This window comes from Equus quagga, unplaced genomic scaffold (assembly GCF_021613505.1).
Source record: "Equus quagga isolate Etosha38 unplaced genomic scaffold, UCLA_HA_Equagga_1.0 1080_RagTag, whole genome shotgun sequence".
NCBI classification, from domain to species: domain Eukaryota; kingdom Metazoa; phylum Chordata; class Mammalia; order Perissodactyla; family Equidae; genus Equus; species Equus quagga.
Genome location: NW_025795483.1, coordinates 221,829 through 231,295, shown reverse-complemented (window position 1 = coordinate 231,295; position 9,467 = coordinate 221,829). Strand labels below are relative to the sequence as shown.

The 9,467-nt window shown below is 36.3% G+C and overlaps 1 pseudogene; it reads right to left on the bottom strand.

Moving 5' to 3' along the window:
• Positions 1–4,739: 4,739 nt before the first annotated feature.
• Positions 4,740–5,631, bottom strand: LOC124232695 (olfactory receptor 140-like; annotated as a pseudogene).
• Between the last annotated feature and the right edge of the window lie 3,836 nt (positions 5,632–9,467).

The window sequence follows — 9,467 nt, the reverse complement described above, 5'->3', positions numbered from 1 at the left end:
ACAGCCACATGAGATTTGAACAGATCTTCAGCAAAGAAAATATTGAATGGGCTGAAAACATATAAAGGGGACTCACTTCTTTAATCATCTGAGAACTATGATGTAGAACCACAATAAAATGCAACGTTCCTTCTACATGGCTAAAATTAAAAGGACTATCAATACCTAGTGTTTATTGTCGATACGGAGGAATAATCTCTCTCATATGCTGCTGGTGGAAATGTATAATTTTTTTCCAAGAACATATTGGAAAACTATTGGAGATCATCAGCTAATGTCAAATATACATATAACCTATGACTCAGATACTCCCCTCTTAGATATAAATCCAAGAGAATTGTGTGCACCTATGCACTGGAAGACACATTACTGAGAGTGTTCATAGAGCTATTTGTAATAGCACAAAACTAGTAACAACCTAAATGTCCACCATCAATAGAACAAATAATTATTGTGTATTCATATAGTGGACTAACAGGCCAATGAAAATAAGTGAACTATAGGAACATATAACAACATGAATGAATCTCACAAACACACTGTGGAGCCAAAGAATCCAGACACAAAATATTGCATACTGCGTGATTGCATTTATTTAAAATTTAAAAATAGACCAATCTGGGGGTGTGAACTTAAGTGGTAAATGTGTAAAAGTATAAAGGAAAGCAAAGAAGTTTTATTATAAAAGTCAGATTAACATTGGCCTTTGATGGAAGAAAAAGAGATGTGATTGGGAAGAGATATAGTGGGTCCCAAAAGGGCTAGAAATTTTCTACTTCTTGACAAGGTTTGTGGTTTTATAGGTGTTCCACTTTACAATTCAAATATTTTGTTTTTCTTTGTCTTGGTTTTTAATAGTTTGATTATGGTATGTCTGAGGTGAATTTCTTTAAGTTCATCTAGTTTGAGATTTGCAGAGCTTCTTTAATCTGAAGTTTATATCTTTTACCAATATTTGGAAGTATTCAGCCATTAGTTTTTCATATATTTTTCTCTGAACCATATTATTTCTTTTTTTTTCTTTTGAGACTTTGATAGTATGAATGTTATACATTCAGTATTGCCCCACATGTCTCTGAGACTGTATCTTTTTTAAAAATCTATTTTTATCTCTGTGGTTTGATCCATCTTCAAATTCACTGATTCTTTCTTTTATATTTCCATTGTGCCATTGAGCTCAGAAAGTATGTTTTTAATTTTCATTATTGAATCTTTTAATGCTAATTTATGATTTTATTCTTCTTTATAATTTCTATTTTTTTTTGCTGATATTTTCTATCTTTCATTTGTTTCAAGTATATGTTCTCTTACTTACCAGATCATGGTTATGATGTTTGCTTTAAAGTCTTTGTCTGAAAATTCCAATATCTCTATCATTTCAAGATTGGCACCTGCTCATTAATTTTCCTTTGCAAGTTGAGGTTCCCTGCTTCTTTTTATACTAACATTGGATTGTATCCTGGATATTTTCAATATTATGTTATGATACTTTGGATCTTTTCACATTAAGGAGAATGTTAAATCTTTAGTTTTAGCAAGCAATTAACCTTGTTAGTTGCAGGTGGCGATTTCCAGTCTACCTTCTGTGGGCTGTGATTCCAATGCCAGTTCAGTTATCAAATCTTTTGTAGTGTTATTCAGACCTGTTATGTACACCACTCAGTGGCCAGTCTGGGACTTGGGTGGTGGTGAAGCCTCTAATGTCATTCTCAAACACTGGTACATTGTATTAAGTTCAGATTCACACAGTTGCTGCTCAGAGGTGGGCCCTGGAATTCATACGCGACTTCATGAGATGACTCTCCTATGTGCCCTCATCTCTTTGATCTCCCTGATGCCTTTTGCCTCGTGAAATTTGGCTTTAGTTTTCTCATTGTGCTGCACACTTTCCACAACTGAGTCTGTGTCAATGGCAAAGATTCAGGAGGATGCAGAGAGAATAAAACAAATAGGGATTTGTGCCATGCTCTTGAGATCACAGCTCCTCCATTCAAGTAGAAAGATCCTCCTCCCAAAGAGTTTTGGGCAACTGCTCAGCCACCATTGTTACCCTTGTCACTGCTTCTCTGCCACAGGATTGATTGGCATCTAGAACAGGAGATGAAAGAAAAAAAAAAGAAAAGGAAGAGAGCCACCCCTTGAATCTGGCCCATTTGTCTGACCAACAAGAGAGAGGTTCTTTTGGAGCTCTTTCTATATGTACCCAGTGCACACTTCCAGGTCTAGAATGCATTGAGTTCAGGCCAAGTGAGACAGGGGAAAAAAATCAGAAACTTCAAATCTGATCTCCTTCCCCAATATGCCTGTCATCATTTACTTTTGAAAATCCTTGGATAGCTTTTCCATGCATTCTGTGTAGGATTTATAGCTTCATCTCGGCAGGAAAGAAAGGGTGAATTGTTCTTACTCCATCTTTTCTGGAACAGGAACTCTTCAAGATAGAGTATATTTTGAAGTTAAGCTAAGAAGATTTGTTCGTAGATTAGCTATTAGAAGAAAGAGAGAAAACTTAAGGATGATTCCAAAATTTGGGGGGCTGAGCCAAAAGAACAGTGAACGAAAGACTATGGTAAAGAACCTCTGCTGGAAAATAAATAGGTACATAGCTACATCTCGTCATCTCCCTAATACTACGGAACATAATGGGACCTGAGGTGGCACCTCCCGTCTCTCATTCAGGAGAACACTATTAAAACCTGCAAACCTTAAAATTCTCATGTGTACACACACACACACACATACACACACTGCCTACTTGTTTTTCTCTAGTCTCTCCCACCATTCTCATAAAATTGACTTTATAATAACCCTTTGGGGGTTACTTAATATAAACAGAGGACACAATAAAATATTAACATTTGGTATTCAGACCAAATCACCTGTCAGGACATCTCCCACCTAGAAGAAGTTCCAGGGACTAGGTCACTCCTTGAGGACAGGATTTTAGTGTGATTCCATGCAGTGCTGTGCCCCCAGAATCTAGAAGAGTGTCTGAGTTGTTGTTTTTCATCAAGAAAATAGTTTGAGTTTATGAGTTCTAGTATATTCTGTTTTAATGTGCTTTTTGGAAAAATCATGTGTACTTATTTTAAATGAAAAACAAACACTTAAAGGTATAAATAGAGCTTCAAAGTAAAGTAAAATCCAAGCACTATGTTAAGTACTGCTGGCATTTTGATAAAGCTCCTGGCAAACACTATCCCTATCTGTACCTGAACAAGCAGAAACTAGGTAGAAAATTTTCCATCGCTGGACCACATGTGGCTTCATAATCTGATTTTTAAATTCCATACTATGTTGTAAAAACTTTCTGCAACAAAAAATATAGATAAATTCCGTCTTTTTAAAAGTAGATGAACAGAATCTGTGTAACGTGTAAAATAAAATTGGGGGGGGAACATGTAACTTGCTGGCATCAGATGTGAAACAGCAAAACTATGAGCTACTGAAACCAGGAAAAACATCTATAGTATTGCACAGGAAATGTTATTACAGCTAATGAAATTTTTTTCACCTGTGTCTACATTATTCATCCTTCCAGAGAAACATTTTTAAAATTTCCTTTCAACAAAATGCAGGCCTGAAGCAGAATGCCTGGGACAGCTGACCAGAGAACTCAAAAAGTACAAATTATAATGAGACATACAAATGGAAAGCAAAGGCATCTCATGGTAACAAGTAACCAGGAACAAGCATTTCACCAAGTGGATTAGACAGAATCAAAGCCTCCTTGATTATATACTTGATAGTGACTGTGGACTTTATGTAAATCTGAGCAAGTGCACATCAGAGGTTGTCAATAAGGACACTGATAACAGGAAGCTTACAAGGAGAAAGCACAAATGAAATACAACATACAGAGGAAGATGGTAGATATTAAAACACTGTGCATTTTGGCAAGACCGAACTTGAAAGCAGAAATAGCTTGATTTAAATTCTAGCTCAACATTAGCTAAGTAATTCAGCCTCTGTGAAAACAGTTTCTTCATTTTTAAAAAGCTAACCATGTCAATTTTTTATGAGGACAATATGAGATCTCATTTATAAAGTGATTAACACAGTACGTAACACCAAGTTAATGCTCAGTAAACCATGCATCATTTGTGTGAGTGTGTGTGTTTGAGGTCACATGCACACAATATTTAGACATTGGTTTCAGAATTTCACAACACATTATAGTTTATTATTTATAATCATGCTTATTTTAATTTTAGTATAAGCCTATTCTGTGCACTTCCATCATTTGAGTTCAGTCCTTCCTAATTGTATTTCTTTATTCTCAAAGTCCCAAGCTAGATATTCTTTCTGATATTATTGTGGATATAAATAAGATATACGTAAACCATCAATAACTACTCTGATCAAGTTCTGGCGTTCAGAGTTGGAAGACTAGGTTAGTAACATTTCAACAAGGGAATTCTGCTCCTCATAGACTTTCAATATCCCAGGTTAATGAAGACTTCATCTCAGACAAAGGTGAGGGAGAGAGAGGTGGTGTTTCCAGGCTCTACAATTTAGTGTAAACTGTTAAGAAGAAATCAAAATGATATATAATTATTTATCTATTCTATAACAGAGAACATAGGATAGATTACACCTAATCTATCCTAATTGAGTCAAATCAATTTTACTCTGAAAATTTTTGGTGATCTCTCAGCTCTCATCATAATATGAATTCTTACTAAAAGTGACTGTATATTTCTTTCTCTATCGAATCTGTATCCTCCATCCACAATGGCTTATTTTTTCCAAAGATTCTTCATGTCATTTTTTACCTCTCCATTTCTCAGTGTATAAACTAAAGGGTTGAACATTGGCATCAAAATACAACAAAACCTAGCAACTATTTTGTCAATGGACAAAGCATCTGATGGCCACATGTAAATAAACATACAAGGCACAAATAACAAGGCAACAGCAGTTAGGTGGGCCCCACAGATTGAGAGGCTCTTTTGTCTCCCCTCTGCACTGTGGGACCTCAAGGACAGCAGGATAACAAGTAGGAGACAGCCAGCACGAAGAAGTTCAATAGGAAGATCACACCATTGTTGGCGACCAACAGCAGACCATTGACATATGCATTGGTATAGACAAGATCCAGCAAGGGGTACAAGTTACAGACAAAGTGATCACATTGGGCCTACAGAATGGCAACTGAAGCAACAGGAGGAGATGAAACAATAATTCAGGAAGTCCCTCAACCAAGGCACCCCCATCAACAGGGCACAGAGATGCCTGGTCATGATGGTCATGTAGTACAGGCATTTGCAGACGGCCACATAGTGGTCATAGGCCATCATGATGATCTCAGTTCTTCCCAAAAAATTGGCAACAAACAATTGAGCCAGGCAGCCCTCAAAAGAGATGGGTTTGACCTCATATAAGGAATCAGAAATGAGTTTGGGGGTCATATATAAGGAATAGCAAGTATCGATAAGGACAAATATGAGAAGAAAAATTACAAAGGAGAGCTGAAAGTGAGGCTGAAGATGATGGTAAAAATGATAAGTAGGTTGCCCCCAACGGAGACCAGATAGACCACCAAAAGAACACAGATAAAACTTTCTGCACCTTGGAGTTTTGTGAAAGTCCACGCATGAAAAATCCCATGATGTTTCATGGACTATCCATGAATCCTGAGCTACAGCAAAGACTTGGGTGAAAAGAGAATTTCTGAGAAAAATTTTTTACTGCCTCTTTCAAGACATTTCAAGAAATTGGGGGAAATTATTGTTTGTGGAATATAATTAATCCAAATCCTGAATCCCAAAGCAAGGGTCTACTAATAATGCAAATCATTTCTAATTAGTAATTTCAACAAAGTAAAAAATTAAAGAACAGATAAAATCAGCAGCTCCCAAAATATTGCCTTTCTTGCATTAAACCCAATAGAAATGAATTCTTTTTTTCAGGTTGAAAATATCTTCAAGGAGTTTTTTGAAAAAAAAAATGATAGTTGTGTATATATATATATATGTATCAATTTCAGTTCGTTAAAAATAAGATTAGGGGAAAATAATGTCTCTAAATAATTCTTACAATGGCTTTTTTAGAGCCACAATTTCAACTCCCAATTGCTCTTCTCAGTGCACATAGGCATCTCCTCAAAAATTGAATTCCTCTTCTCACAACATCTCACTTGCTATTCTTTCTAATTTCCTCCACCACCCACCGTAAACATGGGAGTCATCCTTGGCTTTTCTCTCTACTAGTCCATCTCATAGTTCCAAAATTAGTCACCACAATCTTATCAAATCTCCCTCTCTAACCTTCATCCATCCATCCATCTATCCCTCTATCCCTCCATCCATTATTTCTTCCAAAAACTTTCTTGAGCAATTACCATTCCCCAACCATTGTTCTTTGCACTGGATTTAGATCAACTAGCAAGGCAAGCTGACAGTTATATCAATAACATCATAGCTGGTTTCCCCTGCCTCATATCTCACCCAGACACCTCTCAATCATCCACACTATGGCCACAGTGATATCTATAAAATCCAATCATTCAGTCATGTCATTACCCAGTTTAAAATTCTCCAAAGGCTCCTCTTTACCTTCAAGGGAAAACATCACAAGTCCCGGGACCCTACTGACCTATCCATGTTATTTTTCAGCATCCAGCCCCATCCACTATCACGTGCTTTAGCCATATTAAAGTAACCTAAATTCCCTGATCAAGTCATACTCACTATACCTCATTGCCTTCCACATTCTATTCCCCTTATCCTACACACACTCCCAACTCTACTGACTGACATTTACACATCCTTCAAAATTGGGTTTAGATATCATCTCCACAAGGATGATCTCCACAAGGAAGATGATCTTTTCACCCACCCCGGGGGTAGATTGTAAGGATTTCCACTGTATTCCTATAGCTCCCAGGTTACATCTGCATCTTCTCTCTTTGTACATTATGTCGTATTGGTCCCCCTCTATCATCCTACAGCATGCTTGGAGTATCTTGAAAGCAGGCATTATTTGTGTTTAATATCTATATTACCAGATCTGGAGCTGTGCTCAATAAGTATTTGATGAACGCATAAAAAACTAAACCCCCAAAATGTAGGAAAGTTACAATACTTGGATCTAAGGAGGTTGATAGCTTCTTATCAGAATTTTTATTACATTCTAACATGGCAGACTGAGAGAAGCAATAGGAATCTTATAAGGTCATCTGGTCCATCCTTCTACATTATCTGGTTTTCCTTCCCCTACTTTGAACGATCTGTGTATTAAACGCCAAGATAGGATTAAAGAAAGGTCATACAAGGAGAAACATAATCTTTTCTTCTTTCACAGTCTTTTCCTCTCTGACTTAGAAATTTCCCACAATCATAAGTAATCTGATTTCAAAAAATTGAATGAGGGATCTCATCCATTTATGGGCTACAGGGGACCTCTTGAACGATCACTTTCCTTTTCTTTGCTAAAAAGTTATTAAGCACAATGATTTTGTAATAATCTGGTGCAAACATCTTTGGTTTTAAAATGCTAACATTCTGACTTAGAAATATTAAGTAGCCAGCCCGAGTCAAAGAAGGTAAATTGTGGGTAATTGAATACAGATCCCATGTCTTCCAATTCCCCAGCCTGTACCTCTTACACCATAATGTGTCCTCAAAGAACCCAGATTACTCATCCCACAGAGAGGACAAAGGGAACAGAAGAAGATAAAGTTGCTAGCTCTGGTTTTTCCAAGGTTGTGTATCAGCAAATCTTCTTAGGAAAAGAGGAAAAAGTAATTAGAAAGATAATTCATGATGACTAAACAGAATTTAAAAAATATTTAAAGGAGGAGAAAAAAAATTATTGTTAGTACTACCATCCAAAGAGAAAAGCTATCACCATTCTAATGCATTTATTCTATTCTTTCTTCCATATATAGATTTTTGTTCACTTCTCATTTATACTTTTGAAATTATAATATCTATTTAATACATTATTCTAATTAATATTATAGTTAAAACATTTTCCCATTATATGGGATGGGAAACATTTTCCCATCACTATAAACTCTTGAAAGCATTGTTTTTAATGATTGTGTATTATTCAATCAAGTAGATGTATCCGATAATGAGTCATAGTTTCTAATACCTTGAAGAATTTCATTATGTGTTAAGTTATTTCTGGGTTCATAGGATAATTTCTCAGATGTATATACTGAACAGAAGAGTATAGATGTTATACAGACTTTTACTATCTCTCACCAAAAGGGCAGTCCCAATTTACATAGTTATCACCAAAATGTAGTAGATTACTTATTTCTTTCACCTTAGCCAGTAATGAACATCAGGAATTTTATTTTTTTTTTTGCTATATTTCTTCTTACTTTTTTAATTCACATTTGTTTGACCACTGCTGATATTGAAAAACTTCCTATGTTTTTCTCTTCAAACTATTCTCCCTTTTGGAAATTGTTAAAGCTATAAAGAGTAATTTAGAGTGAACTGAGAAGTAACTTAGTGAATAATCAATGTTTCCCAGTCTCAGCTTCGTAGATGCTAACTCTTGAGGTTTTTAGCCAAAACAGTAGTTGAAGTTGTTAGAGAAAAATTTATGTCCATCTAAGAGGACTATTTGAATGTGTAACTCAACACTTTGTTATGTACCATACTGTCTTATCATTACAATGAGACTAAAAAGCAGGTTTCATTTTCTCTTCATAGATGAGGAAAGGAAGTATCAGTGAAATTTCTTCTCATACCTACTATCCCAAGGCTAGTAAGTGGTAAAACAGAATTTGATCACAGCTATATCCCATGTCAAAACCACACACTTTTCATTGCATCATTCTAAAAAGTTTAGTCAAATTGTTGAGTTTCATAATTCTTTCTTTCCTAAGCAGAATAGTTTGGTGGAAATAGTGCCTGACTGGGAGTCAAGAACTGTGCATTCTAGTCCTGACTCTGGCACATGGTAACTGTGGCAGATATTCACTTCATCTTCCTGAGCCATAGTATTCACACCTTTAAAGTGAGAAAAGCTGGAGGCAGAGAAAGTGTTATCAGATATGACTGAACTTTTGCCTTGTTTGTGAGCCACTGATCTCATGTTACAGCCTCACCATAATCTGAGACCTGGGTTTGAATCCCAGCTTTGGCACTTACTAATGGTATGACTTTGAGCAGGTTTTTAACCTCTTTATGCCTGTTTCCTCTTCTGTGTATTACCTAAAGGAATAGAATCTGTTTTCACCTTTTTCCCCAATCATCCCCCACAGAAGTGACCCTCCAGGGACCTCTCTGGTCCAGATCACTCATTTAAGACCCTAACCACTGACCCACTGATTTTGGCCTGTGCATCTCCAAAGCTAGTTTACTTAGCAGTTGCAAGTCTGAAAATGTGGCCTTCATATGCATCACTAAGAGGCTTATTAAACATAAGCACCAGAATTAGACACCTGCCCATGCAGCTATAGACATTTCTGTTCTCCCTCAACTTTCTGAATTGGATAATCCCAC